The sequence below is a fragment of the Lontra canadensis genome, unplaced genomic scaffold, assembly GCF_010015895.1.
Source record: "Lontra canadensis isolate GAN:19392208 unplaced genomic scaffold, GSC_riverotter_1.0 scaffold2, whole genome shotgun sequence".
NCBI classification, from domain to species: domain Eukaryota; kingdom Metazoa; phylum Chordata; class Mammalia; order Carnivora; family Mustelidae; genus Lontra; species Lontra canadensis.
In genome coordinates this window covers 61,675,657-61,700,960 of record NW_022630996.1, presented here as the reverse complement: position 1 = coordinate 61,700,960, position 25,304 = coordinate 61,675,657, and the positions used below count along the sequence as shown (strand labels likewise).

General features: G+C 38.3%; 1 pseudogene; it reads left to right on the top strand.

Moving 5' to 3' along the window:
• Positions 1-24,096: 24,096 nt before the first annotated feature.
• LOC116872641 lies at positions 24,097-24,856 on the top strand (annotated as a pseudogene).
• Positions 24,857-25,304: the final 448 nt, after the last annotated feature.

Sequence of the window (25,304 nt, the reverse complement as noted above, 5' to 3'; positions counted from 1 at the left end):
GGCTGCTGTGGCCAAAGAAGATAAGCATACAAAGACTGTGATGTAGTTGCCCTCCCTTTTAGTAATTAACTTTTGAATTTGTTGTGCTTTTTAGGGTCTAAAATAAAATGGTAAGCAGTGAAAGTTTGATCATCAGTCCCATTGAATAGTGCCAATGAACAGTTGATCTTGCTATCCTATTTACTATTTTATTATTTTTTTTAATTTAAACTTCTGATCCTGTCAAACTCTACATTTTTATGCTTTTTCACTCTTAAACTTCTTTAGCTCCAGATTCAGGAATGTTTGCAGATTACTGTTATTGAGTGCCTGGGTTAAATTTTGAATCAGCCATCGAGATGGGAGGCTCTCCACTGTGAGAACAATCTCTCGCAGAGCGACAAGCCCCTGCGGCTGCCACGCTGGAAGCACCCTATAGCCACACTCGATGATTTTTCCTTCTCAGGTACTTCTTGCATCAAGCTGTGTCTCCATTGCAGTGCTCCCCACTGCCTCCACTGTTCATGGAACACAAGCCTAAACCAGTCTGAGACAAGTTGTTTTTGTTCAGCTGCCAGCATGAGCACATGTCCTGGGTTGAGTGTGGAAGAATAATTGAGGGTCATGTCGGTACCGAACATGGCTCCCCGTAGAAGAAATCACCCCTAAGCTCCTCTCGAATTCTCTTGTAAGGAAGTTGTGGTCATGATAGGTTACACTACTGGCCTTTCCAGTACAGGATATTAGACATTCAGCACAGGAACCTTTAGACTCTGGCAACGTAGTGTATAAAAATGGCATACTACATGCTTAAAAAGAGAGACAATTCATCCATGCTCAAATAATGAGGGCTTGATTTTGGAAGTTTGACCATGAGTGACGGAACTCTAATTCGTTGCAGAGAAGTGGCACTTACCTGACTTGAAGCATAAATAGCGGTATAGCATAAATTTTGTGGTATCAAATTCAGATTTATCAACAAAATCTATAAAACCTCCAGGATGATAAACCTGTGTGGAGCTCCATCAGTAGGCCGTAGAGAGCACAAACTGAATATCCAAGCCTGAATGCAAAAGTGACTCCACAGCTCCAGTGCTTTGCCCCCCAGCAGAGAAAGTGCAATTGAGCAAGTCGCTATGCAGCTGGAGTGACCAGGTCCCTTTCATCACTTTCCGGGATTCGTAGGCACTCTTACCGCAGTGCCGGGTTCTTGGGAGCCGCTGCCAGCAGGAGTGGAGCCTGGGCCCTGGGCTTCTGTGGCATCCGCGCACAACCTGGGAATGGCCCAGCATGGAGCACACACCAGAGCTCCCGTGGCTTTGTACTTTTTCTGCTTTCCTACCACAGTTTCACTTCAAATTTCAGATGATGTTGTGACTGAAACAATTGATGAATGCTTTGAAGCCATTTTCGAAAAACATGAAGCAGCTTGTCTTTCTGGTTTAACACCCAAGCTGTTATTTGTAAAAAACTGCCTTAACCTCCTGGTTCTCTCCGTATTTTCTCTCTGCCCAGAAGCCACATCAACAGCAGCAATCTCTCTATGTCTCCTAGTATATTTATGTCATATCTTCTGCCCCAGGCTGGATCGGCTCCATTTCTACCCTCATGACTGAGGGAAGTGTGAGTTTTAAAACAGGCGAAAGCCTCCTCAAGAGAGGATGTTTTTCTTGGTTCTAGTATGTTTTTTGTTCAGTACTGTCCCTGCCACGCAGGTCATTTCTGCTCTTCTTTCCGTATACTAGAAGAAGCCTGAAGTGGCTCGAGGGAAAATCATGCCGTTTAAGATCTGGTGAGCAGGTAGTAGTTGGGTGACTGTGAGCACATCATTAAACTTGGTTGCATTTCAGTTTTCTCCTCTGTGAGACTAGGACTGAGTATGAGAAGGCTCTAATGCGGTGCACAGCATAGAGCAAGCACTCTAGCAATGGCTATTGATGTCCTCATTATTGTTATCTTTACATATTAGAGAACCTTTTTTTTTTTTTTTTTTAGAAAAGCTGGACAGCACCTGGAAGTCACCAAATCCTCATATCCTGCCTCCCATAGATCTATAAAATAAACCATCTTGGGCCAGCTGTGGGGTAGATGGAGTCACTGAACTTGTTCTGGCCCCTGAAGCTGTCCCAGAAATCAGGGTTGGGTTGGAAGAGGTATTGGCCAGTTAGCAAACAATCTTCCTCTGTGTTTGGTTGGGTATCTGAATTCTTGGATTCTAATGGTGATATGCTGGTAAACCTGATGTTTCGGAGAACAAGTGGTTTGGAGTGATTGCCAATTTTTGTGGTGTAAATATTCCCACAGTGGCTTATGTCAAGCTTTCAACCTGATGTTACTAAACACAGGATTAGAAAGAGATGAACACCACTGGTTCCTGTGAATTGCTACAAACCAAGTCTAACACAGTAGTGGTTCTAGACGAGTTCTGTCACCTCCAAGATGTGTTTTGTGAACCAAAAGTTATTGTTCCTCTTGTCCTTTCTGTATGACAAAGTTAAGCCACACGAAAGTTTCCTAATCTGGATGATAAACAAAAAATATATTCTTGGCTCAAAGAAGCTTGGGAAACTGGATTCAGCAAAGTAGGTCAATTAGAGAGGTTTCTTTATAACAATGCCTTAGAAACTTTAATATGACTTTAATATTTATACATAATAATTTATTGTGATTCAGAGGGAGCTATACTATTTACCTTTTCTCAAGCATTTTTTGGTGGTATAGCTATTTACAATAACCAGAACTCTCTACCAGATGACATTCTTGTAGCTCTAAAACCAAAAGGAAGGAAGAAGAGAAAGAAAGAGCCCTTAAAGTTACCACCCTCTTCCTCACTCCCACCTTTTAACTTCATACCTCACTTTTTAAGGTAAGGGAGCTAACCTTTGTTAAGTCCTTACTCAGGGCTGAGTGTGAAACTCAGCTATACCAAGGTTCTCTAAAATGAACAACTATGCTAAAAACAGGCATAGTTTCCTTCTATCCAATTTTCAGATTAGAAATCTGAGCCTCACTCAGGGTCATTTTGTTTGAAATGAAGGAGGCAACTAATACTGCCAATCAGAAAGTGCCTTTCCCAGAGACACTACTTAAAAACAAAATGAAAGCCACGTTATATATTCATAACCACAACTGAGACTGTAGGTGGGGATCTATTTTAGCAATAGTGACACCTTGTGGCTACATCCGCCTCCGCTTAGTAGCCAGAAAGACGGAAAAAGGGATCCTTTCCTAGGCAGGTCGCCGCTTGAGAGCAGCGGAACTGTAGCAACAGGAAGAGAGCTCTCGAGAATTTTGTGGATCATCATTTTGTCATTTCAGAAATAACCCAAGATGAAAAGAATCAGAGCTGTCTTTTCTCTTTGTCTCTTTTTTCTTCTGTCCACTTCTTTTCTTTGATTCCTATGATAAACTCAGAAGCAAGTCAATTTGTGTTTAAGTCCTACCCCACCCATAAACAAAACAAAAGAGTACATTTTTAAATGCATTGATGACTCTTTGATGTTATGAAAAACACTAATGGTCCTTAATTTTAATGGGACTTTCAGATTCTGGGAGGCCCTCTGTATGTTGCTTTCATGTGTTTTCTGAGAGATTTCAGATGCTTCTTAATGAGATGGAAAAACAGACATATTTTTCTAAAGCAGCCAGAGTAATATTAGGTTCTTGGAAGATAACAGGGCTCTTGTCAAGTCATTTGAAGAAATGTCTGTAAAGAAATCTTACAGAGATATGAGGGAAGAAAAGACAGCCCAAACGGAACAATACAATGAAAATGGAAGGAAAACAAAAAAGATTTCCTACTAGCCTTTTATTACAAAATCAAGGCCACCCACTGGATCCTCAGATCTAATAGGGAGCCAAAACACTGTGAAAAGTTCCATTTGAGGGGGCTGAAGACTAGAGAGTTAGAGATGCATGTGGACTTGTTGCAAATTTTCAAGGGTTCAGGTGGTGGGGAGAGGAGGTGTTTAATTTTTCAGAGGCATCGTGACTCACAAGGCAAAATGAAGTAGAAAATGAACACTTGTGACTCATACTTATGTCGTGCTGCATCCATATCAGCCCTTGGAACTTCTGTTACGCTAGTCACAGGAAAGAGTTGAATACTGGAGAGTTAGAGTTATTCTAAAGGCCACCTCGAAAGTACTTTGTTTTGTAGGAAAGCTTAGACTACCTTGGTGGTCTGGTAACACACCTGTGCCTTATCCCTTTAGTCTGCGGGTGTGAGGATGATGTAGGGAGCTCAGAGCAAGGAGCGGGAAGGTTAGATAAGAAAGTGATGTGGTTTTGGAATATGATGTGGTTTTGGAATATAGGGGAGGTTTGGTGGGTCCAGAGCCAACAGCCAAGAAAGAATTCTTGAGACATCTCTGGTACAAAAAGGTGGTTTTATTAAAGCACGGGAACAGGGCCCGTGGGCACTGGGGTTTGAGGGGTGGCTGATTATATACTTGGGAGTTGAGGGAGGTAAGGAAAACAGAGGTTTCAAAAGGATTATCATATGTTAAAGAAGACTCACAGGATACCTGAGACCTAGCCATTGTCAGGTTAAGGTTGTTTTTCCATCTAGGAAGGCGCTAACTTTAAGACAGTTGGGAGCTCCCAGGAGGAATGTCAAACATGTCCCATTCAGGAGGAGGGAGGCTGTGGGATATAAGCTTGTGCTTTGTCTTAGCTTTTTGCTCTTTCGTCAAAACAATGGGAGTAAGGGAGGGAACAAGCAGATGTGAGCTCATCAGCTACATTAGAGTTAGGGGATCAACTAAGCTGTTTTCACTGGGTAAGTCTTGTTTTCAACTACCTGTGCAGAAACCCCTCCTCAAATTTCCTGGATAAAGTGGAAGTCAATGAGTACTGGAAGAGGGGCAGGGATTATATATCTCTGAGCTATTTCACATATTCTTTTTTTTTTTCTTTTTGGACTAGAATGTTCTTCTTCCAACCCTCATCTCTGTCTCTCTAGCTGAACTTCACCTGACTAGTAAGCTCTCTCATTCACACCACAGCATATCACTTCTCCTAAATAATGGCTTAGCAGACATTGCTTGCCAGACCTGCATGAGTCACTGGGATACAGAGAAAATGAAGTCCTCCCCCCCCACCTTGTTAAGAGCACCCTGGTTGTGTGTTGTGGAGGAGGGTCAGTGGGGGAAATTCTCTGATTGTCCTTTTTTTCATAACACACTGCTGCATTTCTCTTGCTATGCTTACTCTTATCCTTCACAACAGTTGCTTTGTCCCCAGAATAGGTCCCAAAGTACCCAAGGGCAGGGACATAGTTTCAGTTCTTGCATTTCTCTCTCTAATCTCCCAGGGCTATTGCACATAATAGACACCTACTAAATGGTCATTTAATTGGGTTGAATATCCGACTGACAGAGCATTAAGACCTAGAGCTGTTGCTTCCATTCCAGCCTATTGAGATAGAGGTGGTCTTTTTCTGGCTGGCTTTGGCTGGGGAAAGCCAACATCCAGCCAGCAGAGATTTAGTAGAAGGGTCACCTGGGAGTGTCATGAGGAAATAGGTCAGTGGGTGGGTAGTAACAATTCTGATTAGGAGGCAAATAGAAAGGGAAGTGGATCCAACCAAGGGCCACAGTAGGGATAACGGCTGCCTTTGAGCTTGATCAAACCATTCCTTTCCTCTTCTCATGCCAAGCGCGCTCCTCATGCCTAAACTCCTAGCCTGCGCTCTTGGTAGAATCACTCCAGCTGGTATTCCAAGTATTGGAAGCTGTCTTCTAAAGAGTAATTTGCCTGTATAAAATGTGTAGAACTGGAAACAAGGCAATACATGATAACTTAACTAACACATTTTCAGATGTAACAGCCCTATTTTAAAATAACAAAAAGAAAAAAAGTCTTCATAATTCATCCCTGGAAAGTAAAACTCCTTATAACAAAACACCCAAGCTAACTGTCTGAAGCTGCCATTGCGCTGCTGCTCCTTAACGCAGAATAGGTGGAAATGGCGGATGGGGATAAAGAGCACAGCCAGACCAGCTTGTCCGTAGATCCCTGAGGTTACCCCAGAGTGCAGTGTTTACCCATCATGGTTTCTCTGAAGCTGATTACAAATTTGCCCTCCAAGATTCTCTTCTCCTGCATCAGGAAAAACACAAACTAATAAAGTTAATTCATTATATTTTGAAAGAATTTCTGGGATTAGGAGTGGAGTGAAAAGAAATAGCAAGAAACTTTAAACCCACCCCTCACCCCCTGCTGTTGTGTCCAGAAGCTGTGTGTTCAGCTATTTCTAGCTTCTTGAAGAACACAGTCAGCCCTGCCCTGCCACTGCATTATCCAGCAGTTTCTTCCCTGAGTACCAATATATTTGTTCCTCTTTCCCATGCAAGATCCTCAGAGGCATTGTCTGCAGTTTATGGAACATTTTGTATTATTTTAATTGGTATCTAATGATATCTTCAAGCTATCATTATATACTTTTCTTTTCAGATGTCTTGTAATGCTGTTTCTATGCCTTTTAATCATTATTTTGTTTATAAATTATTATAAATTAGAAATATTCATTCTAGAAAACTGTGAATCTTGAAAAATAATAAGATATAGTGGAATATGAAACTTGCCCCAAATCCCATCACCTAGAATGAAGAGTTGAAGCTACTAATGTTTCTGGATTCATACTTCAAGGCATCTGTTTTCTTCCATATATATATACATACTTATATATGTATGCTTATCTCTCTGTCTCTGAATTTGCTAGATGAACATACCTATCCAGTCTCTGTCTCTTACAGGGTCTTCTAAAATGTACCTTATTGAGTTATAGGAACACAGTATTGGGCACCAAGAAAGGTTTTAAGGCCCCTTTACTCCTGAGACCTCCACTTTGAAGCAGTTTATGAGGAAGCCACTCCTCAACACAACTAGCATTTAGGAATTTCTTTTTTTTTTTTTTTTAAAGATTTTATTTATTATCTGAGAGAGATCTTTATCTGACAGAGATCACAAGTAGGCAGAGAGGCAGACAGAGAGAGAGGAAGGGAAGCAGGCTCCCTGCTGAGCAGAGAGCCCTACCAGGACCCTGGGACCATAACCTGAGCCGAAGGCAGAGGCTTTAACCCACTGAGCCACCCAGGCGCCCTGCATTTAGGAATTTCTTACCCTATTTAGTTTAACTTCTCACTGGCCTCTCTATACCAATGAACAAGTTGTCGGGAAACAAAACTGCTCTGAATGAACAAAGTGACAGGTGCATAAAGTACCAGAATATCTCAAAGTTCATCAAAAATACTGCCTCGCATATGGAAATACAATCCATTTTTCCTTCCCAATGAGTATATGCCAAAAGAATTTCCTTATCAAATATTCATTTTGAGATAAGGAGTAGTGAGACAGAGATCTATAAGCATTTGATTTTGGATGGTTTTTTTTTTTTTTTTTTGAAGGTTACTTTGGTGGAATTGCCGATCTTAAAGCTATGACAGCCCTTTATCAGAACACAATGAATGTAAATGACAAGCAGTCATGGCAGAGAAAAATTTGCAGTCATAGGAAAAGGAAAAAAATGTACAGAGATACACTGTAAGAGCAGACTGGGTAATATTGGAGAGTCTTCTCTTCTAGTTAGCTCTTAAAGCGAGGGTAGTTTACTTCTTCAGGCCTTTTAATCAGAGTTTTTCAAATTGCCAGGGAGGGAAGAAGAATAAGTCTTCCGCAGATAGCATTCCTGTCCTTCGGTTTATTATTATTAACATATATAGTCTTACTAATAGTATCATAGGATATAGATTCTGGGGAGGGGATATAGGAATTAAGTTAAGGAAATAGGTTTTTGTGATCTCAGCCTAAGGCTGAATCCAGGTTCCCCATATACTTATTGAATTACTTTACCAAGTTGACTGGCCTTGATCTCATCTGTAAAATGGAAAGAAAACCAGTTCTTATTTTATATAATTGCTATCAAGATAAAATAAGGTAATCTAAGCAAATACCTTGTACTTACTGTGTAATAAATGTTAATTCTATTTCAAAAGCTCTTCCAATAACTGAAGGTAGGAACCTAGCCCATTCAAACTCTCCCCCACCCTCTTGAGTGCAAATATCCACATATCTGGAGCATTTGCAAATTTAGGTCCACAAACTTGAACATATAGGAACAGTTTTCCTTATGTCATCCTTCAGGGCAGTAGAGAATTTTATTCCAGTTATTATAGGCTCTCCTTTTTTCCCTCCTCCCTTGGTTGTTCTACCAGACTTCCAAAGGTTTTTGTGGTAGCTAGAAATGGGAATGGGCTGCTGATGTCCAGTATGTCCTGGTTGCTACTGACTTCTCATGGTTTTTGCCTGCTGTAATCCCTTGATGTTCCCTGACTTACTGCATCCCTACCCCTTTAGATAGGAGAATCTTAGCTAATGCTGGAAACCCTACGTCAAAGTTCCCTTCCTGAGATGCCTACTCCCTTAGAGTAACAGATAGCTCCGTCTCAGAGCCCTTTGCCCTTCTACAAGCCCCCTCTCCTCTTATCTTCTAGAGTTCTAACAAAATATCACCTGATGAAGGCTTTCCATATATAGACTGCTTTGGGCCTTTTCTCCCTTTTATCCTCGTCAAATTCTGACTGCAAGGAACCATAAAGCTTAGTAACTTGCTTCAAATAAAGGGAGACAGGAAAAGCTTAGGGTGGGTAGGACACAGTAATACTTCAGTTAATTATCCTGCCACATACATAAGGTAACCATCAGGATTGTTAACTCCAGGGTAGTCAAGTGGGATATTTCTTTCTGCTGCATCCAGCCTTGAAAAAAGTATCTTCCAAAGAATGTAGTATGAGAAACCCTCGTGAATGTAATTGTTTGGCCACCTCCTATGCCTTGTAAGTCTGTTCTCCTACCCATGGACTCCCAGCACAGAGGAACATTTCAGTGCTTCTGCTCACTCATTCCTCAGTTGCATGGGCATTTATTTTCATCTTGTCTCTAGCCTCTGTTTCTTAGTTCTCAAGCCCTGAAACAAATGCCTGCCACCTCCTCCACAGTCCTTAGTAATTTTCACATCGTCCTCTTCAGGTATAAAGAATCATTTCTCTCCCCTGCAGCTCTGTATTTATACCACTATTAAGCATTTATGCCTTCTGCATCTTGGACTACTTAGTTTTTGTTTCTGCTTCCACAAGGTCATAGCACCTTGAAAGCAAAGTCTTGACAACTTTTTATTGAAAAGGATTTAATCAATTTACGTTAAGCAGAGTGATAATGTAAGAGAATGGGTTGCTATGGAAGTCTGGTAATTTACATTTAAAAGGAAAGAAGGGGGGTGACAGGGGTTGGTATTTGATTTTGTTTCTATGTTTTTTATACAAGACAATGATTTTCAATCTTGGTTGCATGTTAGAATAATCTACATAATTTTCTGAAAATAGCAGTGCCCAAGCTTCACCCTCAAAATTCTGATATAACTGGTCTGAGGTACAGTGAAGACATTGGTAATTTTTTAGAAGCTTCCCAGTATCTGAATGTATGGACAGAGTTGAGAAGCACTGGTATAGAGATTAAAGAGCTAATGGTGAGACCCCTGAATCCCATTTTGCTATCTCCTCAGTTTCTTGATTTATTATCCTTTTGTATTGTGTGCATTTTTGAGAGCCAACTCAAATGCTTTGGGGAATAGGCAGAGTTTAAATAATGAAGTCAGATAAATCAGTAGTATCTATCTAGACAGATAAACCAGTAGTCACCAATCCAGGCTACTCAATATACTAAGTTGTTTTCATGGAGTCTTAAGGAAAATGTAAAATTTTCAAAATAAATTTTATTTAACTATAAAACTTATCTCTCTTGCTGTTTCCTTTTGCTTAAAGAAGCAGTGGAGGTTTGGCCTGGAGACTGGGGAGGAGATCCAATGATTTTTATTCTTTAAATTTAAAAATCATAGGTTATATATAAAAACTTTAGGAAGTTTGGATGTCTTTAAAACTTGTTTAATTTTCCTAATTCTCTTACTACTAATTCTACTTCTGAGTACAGAGTTTATTAATTTATTGACTAAGCTCTTTATGAAGAGGGGAAACCTGCATCAGGATTGGATTACTGCAATAGCACAGCTATAGTGCTTCTGAAATTGTGAGATGGAAATGAATTGAGTTGAATCACATGGTTCATCCTATGTATTTGGTCAGAACTCCCTGTTATGTAGTCATGTCTCTTGTTAATGATTAAATATTACAGTAATCTATAATTTTTTCTAATGAAATGTGAGCAGTCATATTAAGGAATTGGGACACCATGAAATCTTTCTAATACAGGGGCACCTGGGTAGCTCAGTGGGTTAAAACCTCTGCCTTCGGCTCAGGTCATGATCCCAGGGTCCTGGGATCGAGTACTGCGTCGGGCTCTCTGCTCAGCGGGGAGCCTGCTTCCTGCTCTCTCTCTGCCTGCTTCTCTGCCTACTTGGATCTTTGTCTGTCAAATCAATAAAATCTTTAAAAAAAAATCTTTCTAATATAAGTAGAAAAATTACATAAAATCATCTGTAATTCATCAGATCTAATTCCATAGCACCAAAATTTACTACTATAATTGAATCAGGACATAGAGTGACTGCCTTTTGAGCACTTCAAAACAATCTAAATATAAAAGATCACAGTCTTGACATAGAAAAAGGAAAAACTGCTCTAAATTGAAACTCTGAAGTCCAGTAATCCTTTGCTTACTAAAAGTTTATATTTAAATTCAGTTTCTCCCCATTTAGGTTGCACAGAAATTCTAACACCTGATGTTTTGGCTTCCTTTCTGACTGTGCTCAAGCATTATCCTAAAAAACTACTAGAAAATAAATCTTTTGAAAACTTAAGAAACTATACTTTTCAGAACAAAACAAAATAAAGAAAGAAAATGGACATTTTCTTGCCAGATACCTCACAGGGATGTAAGAGCTCCAACCTGATCATATTTCAGGCATGCTGGCAGATGATAAGATTGCTGGAGATGTCACAATGTTTTGTGCTATGGTCTCTCCATTTGTGAAATATGAGAGCATCTTCTGCTTCCCTCCAACTGACATGGAAGTTACACGATACTGAACTCTATTCTTTTTGGTGAAGAAAGAGGAGAGAAGGAAGAGTTGTCTATAGTTTTTACAGTAGGAACATCACAAATATCGAAGTTATATACATTACAAATTAATAGCAGTTTTTTAAAAGTACATTAAAACCTTTCTCCGGTATGTGACAATCTTTGTATGTGTAAGACTTTACAGTAGCAAATTCAAAGTGAATTCATTTTCCCTCATGGGCTCCATCTTGTAACCTCTAGGATACAGCACATTTCTGTTTCCCTGAATTGCTTTTTTTCTTTTTCTTTTTCCTTAATTGGCCTCTCTGGATAATTCCACAGGATAAAGAAGAAAATAGTCTCTGGGATTAGTAATACTGAACAGGTGCAAAATGTACCATTGAAAAGCTAGTTAAACCTCAAAGGTGGAAGCTCCAACTATAAATTAAATGAGAGACGCATAGCCTCATCAGTGCCCATATGTTGGTCAACTGGGGATGCTCTTATCACAACAATCTTTGTAAATGTAACAAGCCTGTTTCAATGCTACCCACAGCGTGAAGCTGATTTCTATTTTGCATTGTAATAGATTATACAGCTTCAATTTTCAATGGACATGCCCTAACATATTGGGTCTCTCAGGAGACACAGCGGTGGCATTTACAAGGAGGGGCAGAGGGCTAAGCAGTATCATGCAATATTTAAAATGTTTTTCCTTGACAACCAGCAAACTGTGATTACCAAATAGGATGATTCACCACTTCCAGCTGTCAAAAATAATAGCATCTCCTATTAGAGGCTCGTTAAAGAATGCCCACCCAAATGTCCAGTTTCTAAAAGATATGTGTATTCACATATTGATTATAAGATAAAATATTTAACTTGTTAAATATGGGAAAAGATGTTGCTCTATAGATTTTCTTTTTATAGTGAGAACTAGAATAAGGGAGAATGTAGCATCAAGAAAACAGACTCAACACTGCACTACAAAAACGTCATGATAACGCTTGCTGCTGTTTTATCACCTTTGTTAGAATGGTCTCCAGGTAGTCACTGAACTATGCTGTAAATTAGTTTGTCCAAGATTGAGTGGTTTCCTGGGACTCAGGACTTTCAGTGCGAAGATAAAGAAAGTCCCAAACAAACAGGGACAGGTTGGTGAACCCACTAGAAACTTTTTACTTAATATCAGTGTACACTTTGATCTGAAATAATGTAAGCAGTATAATTACCCAACTGACAGCTCTGCTAGGTGACTCTTCTGGTGGCATTTAAAGGAAGATAAATTAATAGAGTATCCAAGATTACCCAACTGCTGTATTTTGGCAAAAAAGTTAATTAATTTTGTCACTGTTTTCTGAGTGTGTGTACTAAAGTTTGGGTGTCATGATCTTTGAGGTGAGTGGGAAGCCTTAGCAGTATGATTTCATATCAGACAGAAAGTAACCTTCAAGGGTATTGGGTTGGGTTTGACTAATCTTAATTTAGATTAAATTGTTGATGTAAGGGACACCTGGGTGGCTCAGTCGGTTCAGCCGCTGCCTTTGGCTCAGGTCATGATCCCAGGGTCCTGGGATTGAGTCCCACCCGCATCGGGCTCCTTGTTTGGCAGGGAGCCTGCTTCTCTCTCCATCTCTGCCTGCCACTATGCCTGCTTGTGTGTTTTCTCTCTCTCTCTCTCTGACAAATAAAATCTTTTAAAGAAAAATTGCTGATGTAACAATCTTTGAGTAATGTAAGACCAGGCATCACAGACTTGAAAACTGTATTGCATCCAACTAAGATATTCCAACAGGATTTTCCTTTTGGAGGCCATGAGGCAGTCACACACTGAGTTCTGAGTGTCCTGGAAGGAGTGGGAATTCCCATGGTCAGTCACCCTGCAAAGTAGCAGTGCCAGGACAGTGAATGAAATTAGAGAGGAGAAATGTGAAATCTAAATCACAGATATGTCTAGAACTCCTGGATAGAAGGTAGTAACATGGATGAGAAGAAAGCTGACCAGGAAGTAGGCAGAGAGGCACATTGTGAGCTGCCCTAAAGGAGGGTTTATGTTCAGAGTGGGACCATATTTAGCACTTTCCCAGGACATCCATCTTCTGTAACTTCCCACATTTTTAGTAAATCTTGTAAACACCTGCGGGTTGATCCCAGGCTATGAGAAATTAAGCGAAAGAGCTATTCCTATACTTGGGATGAAAGGTTAGAGCAGTGTTTCTCAACCTCCTTTTTGTATTCATTACCAGCTCCCTAAGGGGCCTCATTAGGCATTTTCCCCCCAATTTTCTCCTTCACCATGAAATTTTAATACCACAGATAGACCAGATGTGTATCTGTTTATATACTATATGCATTTCTGTGCTTTATACATTAAAAGAGCAAGATGAGTAAAGTGTTTTCAACCCCCCAGGAACCAATTTTCACCCCTGCGGATGCAGTATCACCCTCATAGAGAATGCATGGAGAAGGGATAACAGCTTGAGAGACACTGCATTCTCAGACTATCAAGAGGTGACCTGCATAGTGCAAGTAACAACTCACTGGGCAGAGCAGAAATTAGAAAGCCGATGAGACCCAAGAAGACAGCCCGGATATGTAGAGCACATAAACATTCCCAAGTAAGAACTGGATTCCCTGCGCATGAAAAGAATGCCAGTTCTAAGTCATCATTATATGGTTATTAAAGAAGTGTGATTTCATTTTATAGTTATAGGCTGCTAAGACTCAGGAACATTTGGTTTACAGATGTAAATAAAACATATTTTGAGAAGACTGATGAAAAAGATGGGGTTTAAAATTCTTAGTGAAGATGGAATATCATAAACACTGAACACATACAAAGAGGCAAGCATGATGAAATACGGATGGAACGTAAGAATTAGGATGATTACTTTGTCTGAAAGCAAAGGTCAGAGTTTAAGTTACTAACTGATTGCAGTGCTGTAGAGTATCTCAATGGCTAAGGCTACACTGGTGTTATGGTAAAGAATAACCAGAGATAATATAAGAATCAAAATGCACAGCAAAGATGCATCTAGTATAAATTCTGTCTACTTTCCGTCTTTTACAGTCTTTCAGTCTGGAGACTATGTTGCCTTCTTAGTAGAAAATAACATGTTGCACAGGGGTATTGGATTTTGGTCAGGAGATCTGAGCTCTGTTTCCAGGTATGCTGCCCTCGGCCACCCTAGGTTCTTCACTGACTGGCCATGCCCTATCGTCTGTAAAGTGCAGAAGATAAAGTAGAAGGTGTCTAATATACTCTTCCATTTCCTACATTATTTGAAGATGTAAAATTATGTGCTTTGCTTTCCTGTTCTTCAGATATTCAAATATTTGATGAGCAATTCAGCAATCAGCCATGAAGTATTTACTAAGGATCTCTTACTTTCCACATTGTACTGAACATTGAGACAGGGCAGGATTAACACAACTCCTTTCCCTACTAATAAATCTCTAAAATTTGTGGTATACTTAGCAATGCAAGGAGAAGTAATGCAGTGGCTTAAATTCATACCAAGATGTAAATATCAGATCCTTTCCTAAGAGGAAGATTTGCCAAAGAGGGGAGAAAGATCAGGAGACTCAGAACATTCTGACCAGGAGACGACAGGACCTGTGAGTAAGGAGCAACTCTCAGGGAAGAGAACTTTGCTGCTGCCGCTGCTTCTGATGCCCATGATTTGATACATTTACATATATCCTGAGTAGCCCATTAAGCTAGTGTGACATATTTGCCTTGGGTTTTATTATATTTGATGTACTTCTCTGAAGATAGCCTCAAACCCTCAGGCAACATTCCAGTGGGGGAGGGGGAAACAAATTGGCTTTAATTGGTTAAAACATGGAGTACTGAGTCTATGATTGAAATGACTTTCAATAAAATAGAATATATCCAAATTGACAAAGTTTATGGTATAATATTCTCCCATATATTTCACTTCAAGCTTTTGTTTTAGTTTTTGTGTAACACTAGTGAAAGTTGTATAATTATAGTAGGAGAAAGGAGTTTGCATTCGAAACCAAAAGTACTAAATAACTAGATAAATTATTTTTGACTTGGTATTTTTATTGGTAAATGTATCACTGGCCATACTTGAGTTAAACCAACAATAACCAATTTATCTTGTTTTTAATAAAAAGCAGCAAAAAAAGTACTAACTTAGCTTTTGTATAACTCCAAAATACAACTAGAAAGAAGATACTTTTACTTCACTTTTTTGTTTGGCATGAAGTCTGCAGACCACCAGTACAGCCATCTTCTATTACATCCTCCCACTGTGCACTGTGACCTCCGTGCACAGTGTACAACTGCTGGCTGGGCTCTCAGTCCGTGCCCTGTGTTCATATGGCAAGGTATGTGTCTCTTATCACTTTGTACTACCATTAGCCATGTAACTATCTGTTTCCCCCATGAACTGTGAGTTCCCCAGGGGCAGGGACCATGATTATTCATCTTAGTCTTTCCTGGCACCTGGCACAACATCTGCATAATATATACACTCAATTAGTGTTAATTGAATGAAAGTAAACTGCTTTTATTTTCAGTGGCCTTCCAATTATGTAAAGCAGTATAGTTATAATGAATACCAGAATCCTACATGTACCATAATAGCATATCTCTGCTAGAAATTTTAAAAAGATGAATTTTAATCAAATACATATTTTCTAACTTACTTAAGCATCAGGTGTCCTTAACTTTTTCTAAGTTTCTCAAGCCTTTTTTTAATGTGAATATATAGGAAAATGGGGCTTCTGTTAGTTTTTATTTGTTCTGTTTGGTTTAAATTAGCATTGTTAACATAGAACAAAACATAAATTTAGGAAACAGCTAGATGATGTATTTTTCATTTTTTTATCCTCCCATTTGAAGGTCTGTAGATACAGCCACTTGGTGTCTAAATATTTATTTATAAAATGTCAATAGACAGAAAAAAGTGTAATTAGAAATGCTAGTGATTTTAATGAGAACTAGCTCTGAAATCTAAGATTAACTAGGCATCAAATACTACAAATAAATACTTATTCTTCTGGACCAATACTTACCTGGATCCAACATTAAACACAGAGCTGTGACAAACTTTCTTATGACATTTTTCTAAATAGTGGATAAAAAGACAAATATAATGAAGGACAAATGTTAACACTATGTTAACATAGTGTTCCCCTCCCCTTCACTTGCTCAGTTCTGTATAATTCATTATTGGTGTAGTATCCATAGATAGTATCATGCACTAAAGAACTATGATATGGTTTTGAAGAATTGTTGATAATGCTAGCTAAATTGTTAGGGAAACAACAAGCTCAGGGTGGCAGGTCATTTCGCAGGTCTCAAAAAGGTTGTATTGAAGTAAAGGATCTGTTAAATTATTTTGGAATCTGTTGGTAATTATATAAAGATTCAATTGGTTTCTGAATATTAATATATTAATGGACTTATCATAAAGTTTTAATGTTCAAATGTGTTTGTAATTCACAACTGTACTTCCATGAACAGTTGAAGTGGTTCATTAAAATACTTATGTGAGATGAACTGTGAAGTCAGTCCAAAGAGGTAAGCAATCATGTAGAGCAGTGGGCAGTTTGTCCTCCAGGGGACATTTGGCAAAGTCTGAAGACATTTTTAGTTGCCGCATCTGGAGTGAGGGGAGCTGGGCAGGTGTATTGTTACTGGTATGTATTAAATAGAAGCCAGGGATGCTGCTAAATGTCCTGCAACTCACAGGACAACTCCTTCTCCTTCCCCAACAAAGAATTATCTGCCCCAAAACATCAGTAGTGTCAAGATGGAGAAACCATGATGTAGAAAGAGGAACAGTAATTATACCAGAAACCAGGTATAATTAATACAACTAAGCATTAAAGGTATCTTTCAGCTACTTGGCTCTTAAGTTAAAATATAGAATATTAATAGAAAATGATAATTTTTCAAAGTGTTGAAGTGTTCTCTGTTTTTTGTTTTGTTATTGTTTTTAGATCTTTCACAAAGAAACTCAAGATTAGTTTGTCAGGTGTAAAAATACTATATTTTAAGGGTAGAACTTAGTGAACATATAGTGGTGGTTCTTGAACTTTAGTGTACATAAGATTCACCTAAGGAGCTTATTTAAGATACAATTCTGACTTCTTGGTTTCTTTTTTTTTTTTAAGATTATTTTAAAATTTAAATGCAGTTAATTAACATATGCTGTACTATTACCTTCAGAGGTAGGGTTCAGTGATTCATCAGTCTTATGTAATACCCAGTGTCCATTATATGACGTGCTTTCCTTAATGTCCCTCACACAGTTCCCCACCCACGCCACCGCCCCCCCCAACAACCCTCAGTTTCCTGTGATTAAGAGTTTCTTATAGTTTGTCTCCTTCTCTGATTTTATCTTGTTTTATTTTCTCCTCCCTTCCCCTATGCTCCTGTTTTGTTTTTTTAAATTCCATATATAGTGAGATCATATGATAATTGTCTTTCTCTGATTGACTTATTTTGCTTAGCATAGCACTGTCTGGTTCCATCCACGTTGTTGTAAATGATAATATTTCATTTTTTTGATGGCTGAGTTCTATCCATTCATATGTCGGTGGACATCTGGCCTCTTTCCTAGTTTGGCTATTATTGACATTATCACTTATAAACGCTGGGCTGCAGGTGCCCCTTCATATTGATACATTTGTATCTTTGGGGTAAATACCTAGTTGCTAGGTCATAGGGTAGCTTTATTTTCAACTTTTTGAGGAACTTCCATCCTCTTTTCCAGAGTAGCTGCACCAGCTTGCATTCCCACCAACAGTTTCTACATCCTCGCCAACATCTGTCATTTCCTGACTTGTTAATTTTAGCCATTCTGACTGGTGTGAATGGTATCTCATTGTGGTTTTGATTTGTATTTCCCTGATGGCAAGAGATGTTGAGCATTTTTCATGTGTTTGTTGGCCATTTGGATGTCTTCTTTGGAGAAATATCTGTTCATGTCTTCTGCCCATTTCTTGACTGGATTATCTGTTCTTTGGATGTTGAGTTTGGTAAGTTCTTTATATCTCTTGGATACTAGCCCTTTATTAGATACTAGCATTTGCAAATATCTTCTTCCATTCTTTCGTTGTCTTTTGGTTTTGTTAACTATTTCCTTTCTGTGCAAAAGCCTTTTATCTTGAAGTCCCAATAGTTCATTTTGTGCCCTTGTTTTGCTTTCCTTTGGAGATGTGTCTAGCAAGAACTGGCTGTGGCCAGGGTCACAGAGTTTGCTGCCTATGTTCTCCTCTAGGATTTTGATGGATTCCTGTCTCACATTCAGGTCTTTCATACATTTTGAGTCTATTTTTGTGTATGGTATAAGAAAATGGACTGTTTTCATTCTTCTGCATGTCGCTGTCCAATTTTACCAAAATCATTTGTTGAAGAGACTTTTTTCCATTGGATATTCTTTCCTGTTTTGTTGAAGATTAATTGACCGTAGAGTTGAGGGTCCAGTTCTGGGCTCTTTATTCTCTTCCACTGATCCATGTATCTGTTTTTGTGCCTGTATCATACTGTTCTGATGATTACAGCTTTGTAATAGAGTTTGAATTCCAGCATTGTGATGCCATCAATTTTGGTTTTCTTTTTCAACATTCCTGTGGCTATTCAGGGTCTTTTCTGGTTCCATATAAGTTTTAGGATTATTTGTTCCATTTCTTTGAAAAATATTGATGGTATTTTGATAGGGATTGCATTAAATGTATAGATTGCTTTAGGTAGCATAGACATTTTCACAATATTTCTTCTTCCAATGCATGAGCACAGAATGTTTTTCCATTTCTTTGTGTCTTCTTCAGTTTCTTTCATGAGTACTTTGTAGTTTTCTGAGGCTCTTTGCCTCTTTGGTTAGGTTTACTCCTAGGTGCAATTGTAAATGGGATCAACTCCTTAATTTCTTTTTCTTCTGTCTTGCTGTTGGTGTATAGAAATGCAACTGATTTCTGTGCATTAATTTTATATCCTGACACTTTGCTGAGTTCCTGAATGAGTTCTAGTAGTTTGGGGGTGGAGTCTTTTGGGTTTTCCACATAGAGTATCATGTTATCTGTGAAGAGTGAGAGTTTGACTTCTCTTTACTGATGTGGATGCCTTTTATTTCTTCTTGTTGTCTGATTGCTGAGGCTAGGACCTTTAGTACTAAGTTGAACAGCAGTGGTGAGAGTGGGCATACCTGTGGTGTTCCTGACCTTTGGGGAGAAGCTCTTGGTTGGTTTTTTCCCATTGAGAAAATATTTGTTGTGAGCTTTACATAGATGGCTTTTATGATATTGAGGTATGTACCCTCTATCCTTATGCTGTAGAGGGTTTTAATCAAGAAAGGATGCTGTACTTTGTCAGATGCTTTTTCTGCATTGATTGAGAGGATCCTATGGTTCTTGTTCTTTCTTTTATTAATGTATTATAACACATTGATTGATTTGTGGATGTTGAACCAAACTTGCAGCCCAGGAATAAATCCCACTTGGTCATGGTGAATAATCCTTTCAATGTACTGTTGCATCATATTGGCTAGTGTCTTGGTGAGAATTTTTGCATCCATGTTCATAGAAAAAGTTTGTTAGTTTTTCTTGCATTTCTATTTTTTGAAATAAATTCAGAAGAATAGGTATTCATTCTTCTTTAAATGTTGAATATAATTCCCTTGGGAAGCCATCCAGCCCTGGACTCCTGTTTGTTGGGAGATTTTTTTTTTTTTAAATTTTATTTATTTATTTGACAGACAGAGATGACAAGTAGGCAGAAAGGCAGGCAGAGAGAGAGAAGGAAGCAGGCTCCCCGCTGAGTGGAGAGCCCGATGTGGGGCTCAATCCCAGGACCCTGAGATCATGACCTGAGCCGAAGGCAGAGACTTAACCCACTGAGCCACCCAGGCGCCCCTGTTTGTTGGGAGATTTTTGATGACTGCTTCAGTTTCCTTGTGGTTATGGGTCTGTTCAGGTTTTCTATTTCTTCCTCCTTCAGTTTTGGTAGTTTGTACATCTCTAGGAATGCGTCCATTTCTTCCAGATTGCCCAATTTGTTGGCATATAATTGCTCATAATGTTCTTATAATTGTTTGTATTTCTTTAGTGTTGGTTGTGATCTGTCTTCTTTCATTCATAATTTTATTATTTGGGACCTTTCTCTTTTCTTTCTGATAAGTCTGGCCAGGGTTTTATCAATCTTACTAATTCTTTCAAAGAACCAGCTCCTAGTTTCCTTGCTCAGTTCTACTCTTCTTTTGGTTTCTGCTTCACTGATATCTGTTCTAATCATTGTTAATTCTCTTCTGCTGGATTTAGGCTTTACTTGCTGTTCTTTCTCCAGCTCCTTTAGATGTAAGTTTAGTTTGTATATTTGAGACCTTTCTTGTTTCATGAGAAAAGCTTGTATTGCTATAAACTTTCCTCTTAGGGGACTGCCTTTGCTGCATCCCAACGATTTTGAACAGTTGTGTTTTCAATTTCATTTGTTTCCATGAATTTATTTAAATTCTTCTGTAATTTCCTGGTTGACCCATTCATTCTTTAGTAGGATGCTCTTTAGCCTCCATGATTTGAGTTCTTTCCAAATTTCCTCTTGTGACTAAGTTTCAGTCTGAAAGCATTGTGGTCTAAAAATATGCAGAAAATGAGCCCAGTCTTTTGGTACTGGTTGAGACAAGGTTTGAGAACCAGTATGTGATCTGTTCTGGAGAATGTTCTAGGCACATTTGAGAAGAATGCGTATTCTGTTGGCTTAGGATAGAATGTTCTGAATATATCTATATCTATGAAGAATAGATATGGATATGGAGTGTTCTGAATATATTTATGTATTAAGTCCACCTGGTCCAGTGTGTCTTTCAAAGCCCTTGTTCCTAGTTGATCTTCTACTTAAATGGTCTGTCCATTGCAGTGAATGGGGTGTTAAAGTCCCCTACTATTATTGTATTACTATTGATGTTTTTCTTTAATTTTGTTATTAGTTGGTTTATATAATTTGCTGCTCCCATATTAGGGGCATAAATATTTACAACTGTTAAATCTTCTTGTTTAATAGACCTTTTAATTATTATATAGTGTCCTTCCTCATTTCTTATTATAGTCTTTGGCTTAAAATCTAACTTGTCTGCTAAAGATTGCTATTCCAGCTTTCTTTTGATGTCCATTGGCATGATAAATGATTTCCCACTCCATCACTTTCAATCTAGAGGTGTCTTTAGGTCAAAAATGAGTCTTTTGCAGACAGTATATTGATGGGTCTTGCTTTTTTATACAATATGATATAACCCTGTGTCTTTTGGTTGGGGCATTTAGCTCATTTACATTCAGAGTAACTATTGAAAGATATGATTTTGTGCCATTGTATTGTCTGTAAAGTGATTGTCACTGTATATTGTCTCTGTTCCTTTCTGGTCTATGTTACTTTTAGGCTCTCTCTTTGCTTAAAGGATAGCCTTTAATATTTCTTGCAGGGCTGGTTTAGTGATCACAAATTCTTTTTGTTTCTCTTTGTCTTGGAAGCTTTTTATCTCTCCTTCTATCTTGAATGACATCCTAGCTGGATAAAATATTCTTGGCTGCATACTTTTCCCATTTAGCACCCTGAATATATCATGCCAGTCCTTTCCAGCCTTCCAGGTTTCTGTGGATATGTCTGCTGCCAGTCTAGTGTTCCTACCCTTGTAGGTTATGAACCTCATGTCCTGAGCTATTTTCAGGATTTTCTTTGTCTCTGAGATTTGCAAGTTTCACTATTATATGTTAAGGTGTTGACCTATTATTATTGATTTTGAGGGGGTTCTCTTTGCCTCCTGGACTTGAATGCCTGTTTCCTTCTCCAGATTAGGGAAGTTCTGTGCTATAATTTGCTCCAGTATAACTTCTGCTCTCCCCACCCCTTTTCTCTTCTGGGATCCCAATTAGTCTAATATTGTTTTGCACAATAGTATCACTTATCTCTCAGATTCTTCCCTCATAATCAAGCAATTGTTTATCTCTATTTTTCTTAGCTTCTTTATTCTCCCATCATTTTGTCTTTTATATCACTAATTCTTTCTTCTGCCTCATTTATCCTAGCAGTTAGAGCCTCCATTTTTAATTATATCTCATTAATAGCCTTTTTGATTTTGACTTGATTAGATTTTAGTTCTTTTATTTCTCCAGAAAGGGATTCTCTCATGTCCACTATGGTTTTTACAAGTCTAGCTAGTATTTTTATAATCGTTATTCTGAACTCTAGTTCTGACATCTTACTTATATCCATACTGATTAGATCCCTGGCAGTCAGTACTGCCTCTTGTTCTCTTTTTTAAGGTGAGTTTTTCTCTCTTGCCTTCTTGCAGAAAATGGTTATTTTTCTATTTGTAGAGTTGCAGCAATTTTTTTCTTAGATCTCCAGTTGAGTTCACAGGTGCTCAGAATGATTTGATAGCTATCTAGTTGAATTCCTGGGACGAGACAAAACTAAGGTCTCCTACTCCTCCGCTATCTTGGACTCCTCCTCCTCTAGGACTTCTTGTTGAAAAACTTTTATTTAGTGGGCATCGGCCCTATAGACAGTATTTTTAGAAATATTGATTTAGTGGAATAAATCACTAATGTCAACTTTAAACCAACGTTTTCCAAACCTGTACCACAAGTATTTTCTGGGGAATGTTTTAAAATATAAGATATAAAACATTATTGTATTGAAGTTATTCCCAGAAATATTGATTCAGTAGATCTTGGGATAGGACTTATATAACTATGTATATTTTAAAGCCCCCAAGTTGATACTCTTTATCAACCAGGGAATACATTAGCCACCACAGTCTATTATTATAATGTAATTTGGCATAAATTCATTTTTGACAGAAGCTAGATGAAAATCTATTCAAAACTAAATTTCTGGACAGTGTGAGGGCTACATATAGGATGGGCTTTTGATTTATATTTAAACCCCAGTGGCCCAGTTCTCTAGCTATGTGATCCTGAATACTTCATTTAACTTCTCTAAGTTTCCTTTTTGGTAAAATGAGAGTAATGATACCCACTTTGCACTGACTTCTGTGGATTGGTTGACAAAGTACCTGGCATAGAATAAACACTCAATAAATAACTGTAAGCTTTAAAGCAAGCTAGTTGTCTAGATTTATATAGATAAAGCTAATATATAGATATTTATATGTTAGGTATTAGTTATTCTAGTATTATATTAACACTCTTCATAAAAATTAAAGAGCTTTAAAACTATATCCTTGCCTAGAGAGTTAGATGTCTTTATCAAATAGATAAGCTATGAGAATCACTCCCTAGAAAATACTCCCAATGTATTTACAAATCAGTTTGCATACTTCAACTTCAGCATATACTGTGGACAAATGAAGTGTAATTAGTCCCTAAAATAGTCCTTAATGATCCCTGCCTCCTAGTGTTCACAGCCATTTATTATTCCTTTCTCTTGAGTGAGCTGGACTCACTTCTAATGAATAGAATATAGGAGAAGTGATGAGATATCATTTTTGAGATTAGGTTACAAAAAGGCTTCTGTTTTAAGTGTCCTCTCCTCCGTCACTTGCTCCAGCAGAAAACAGCTCCCATGTTGGAGCTGCCCTACAGAGAGGCCCATGTGGCAAGGAACTCTGGCCAAAAGACAGTTCTTCTTTCTGAAGTTTGCTTAGGCTATTCAGGGTCCTTTGTGGTTCCATACAAATTTTAGGATTGTTTGTTCTAGTTCTCTGAAAAATATTATTGGTATTTTGATAGGGATTGCATTGACTCTGTAGATTGTTCTGAGTAGTACGGATATTTTAACAATATTAATTCTTCCAATCTATGGGCTCAGTATCAAGTCTTTCCATCTATTTGTGTCATCACTTTCTTTCATCAGTGTCTTTTATAAATGTTTGTTGTTTCAAGCCACTAAGTAAATATTGGGGAAATTTGTTACACAGCAATACAAAACCAATACAAATGATATTGATATTCTGCTTACAAATTCAACGATGTAAATTTAACCTTTGAAAGAAGAAGGGTTATCATAAAAGGGAATTTATATCAAATATTCCTGCTACTTCTGCAACAGGCGTGGGTCAGGCTCTTACTTGCTCTCTTTCTGCTGCCATCTTGGTTCTGTGTTCCCCTCACAAAATGCCTTGTGAAGTCACAGAAACCGTCTCTGCTACAGAGCAGGAGTTGCCACAGCTCCAGGCTGAGACAGGGTCTGGAACTGAATCTGACAGTGTTGAATCAGTATCAGACCTTGAGGAATAGGATTCCACACAGGCAGCCACACAACCAGCCCAGCTGGCAGCAGCCACTGAAATCAGTAAAGAAGCAGGCAGTAAAGCAAAACAGAGCAGGAGTGAAAAGAAGGCATGGAAAGCTATGTCCAAACTGGGTCTTTGACAGGTTGGAGGGGTTACAAGAGTCACTATCTGGAAATCTAAGAATATCCTCTTTGTCATCACAAAACCATATGTCTACAAGAGCCCAGCTTCAGATACCTACATGTTTTTGGGGAAGCCAAGATTGAGGATTTACCTCAGCAAACACAACTAGCAGCTGCTGAGAAATTCAAAGTTCAAGGTGAAGCTGTCTCAAACATTCAAGAAAACACACAGACTCAAACTGTGCAAGAGGAGAGTGAAGAAGAAGTTGATGAAACCAGTGTAGAAGTTAAGGACATAGAATTGGTCATGTCACCGGCAAATGTTTCAAGAGCAAAGGCAGTCCAAGCCCTGAAGAACAACAGTAATGATATTGTAAATGCTGTTATGGAATTAACAATGTAACCATCTGAAAAGGAGGACTTTTTTTGGTGTTTCAAAAGAGTAACTGCAGCTTGGTTTGAAATTTGTACTTTTTCTATCATTAATAAAGTTATGGTTTCTTGTTGGATGAAAAAAAATTTCTGGATGAAACCAAGGAACCATCATGGTAATTTCATATCATTTGACATGATATCAAATTTATTATTTGCAATTGTGAAACGTAAGCGCTAAACCATAATAGGTCCAGGCCCAGTGGCAGATATAGTAAATATGGAAGTTACTGCAGCAGTACTCATAAGTGGCCACAACATAAGAAAATGGTTGGTTCTAAAAATGATAAAGATTACAGTGCTTTTTTTCAGGGAGTTGATAGCCAAATTGTTTGACTTTAACAGTGATGTTTTGAGATGTTGGTGATTACAGAAATTCTAAGGCCATTTGATGTCAACAGAAATCCTAAGGTGATCACAAAGGAATTTGTAACAGGAAACTAGTTCACAACATTAAGAAATGCCTGATATGAAATCTTTGACAGGAATTCTTTACAGTATCTTAGAAATGGTTTTGCTGAGGGCATAGAGGAAT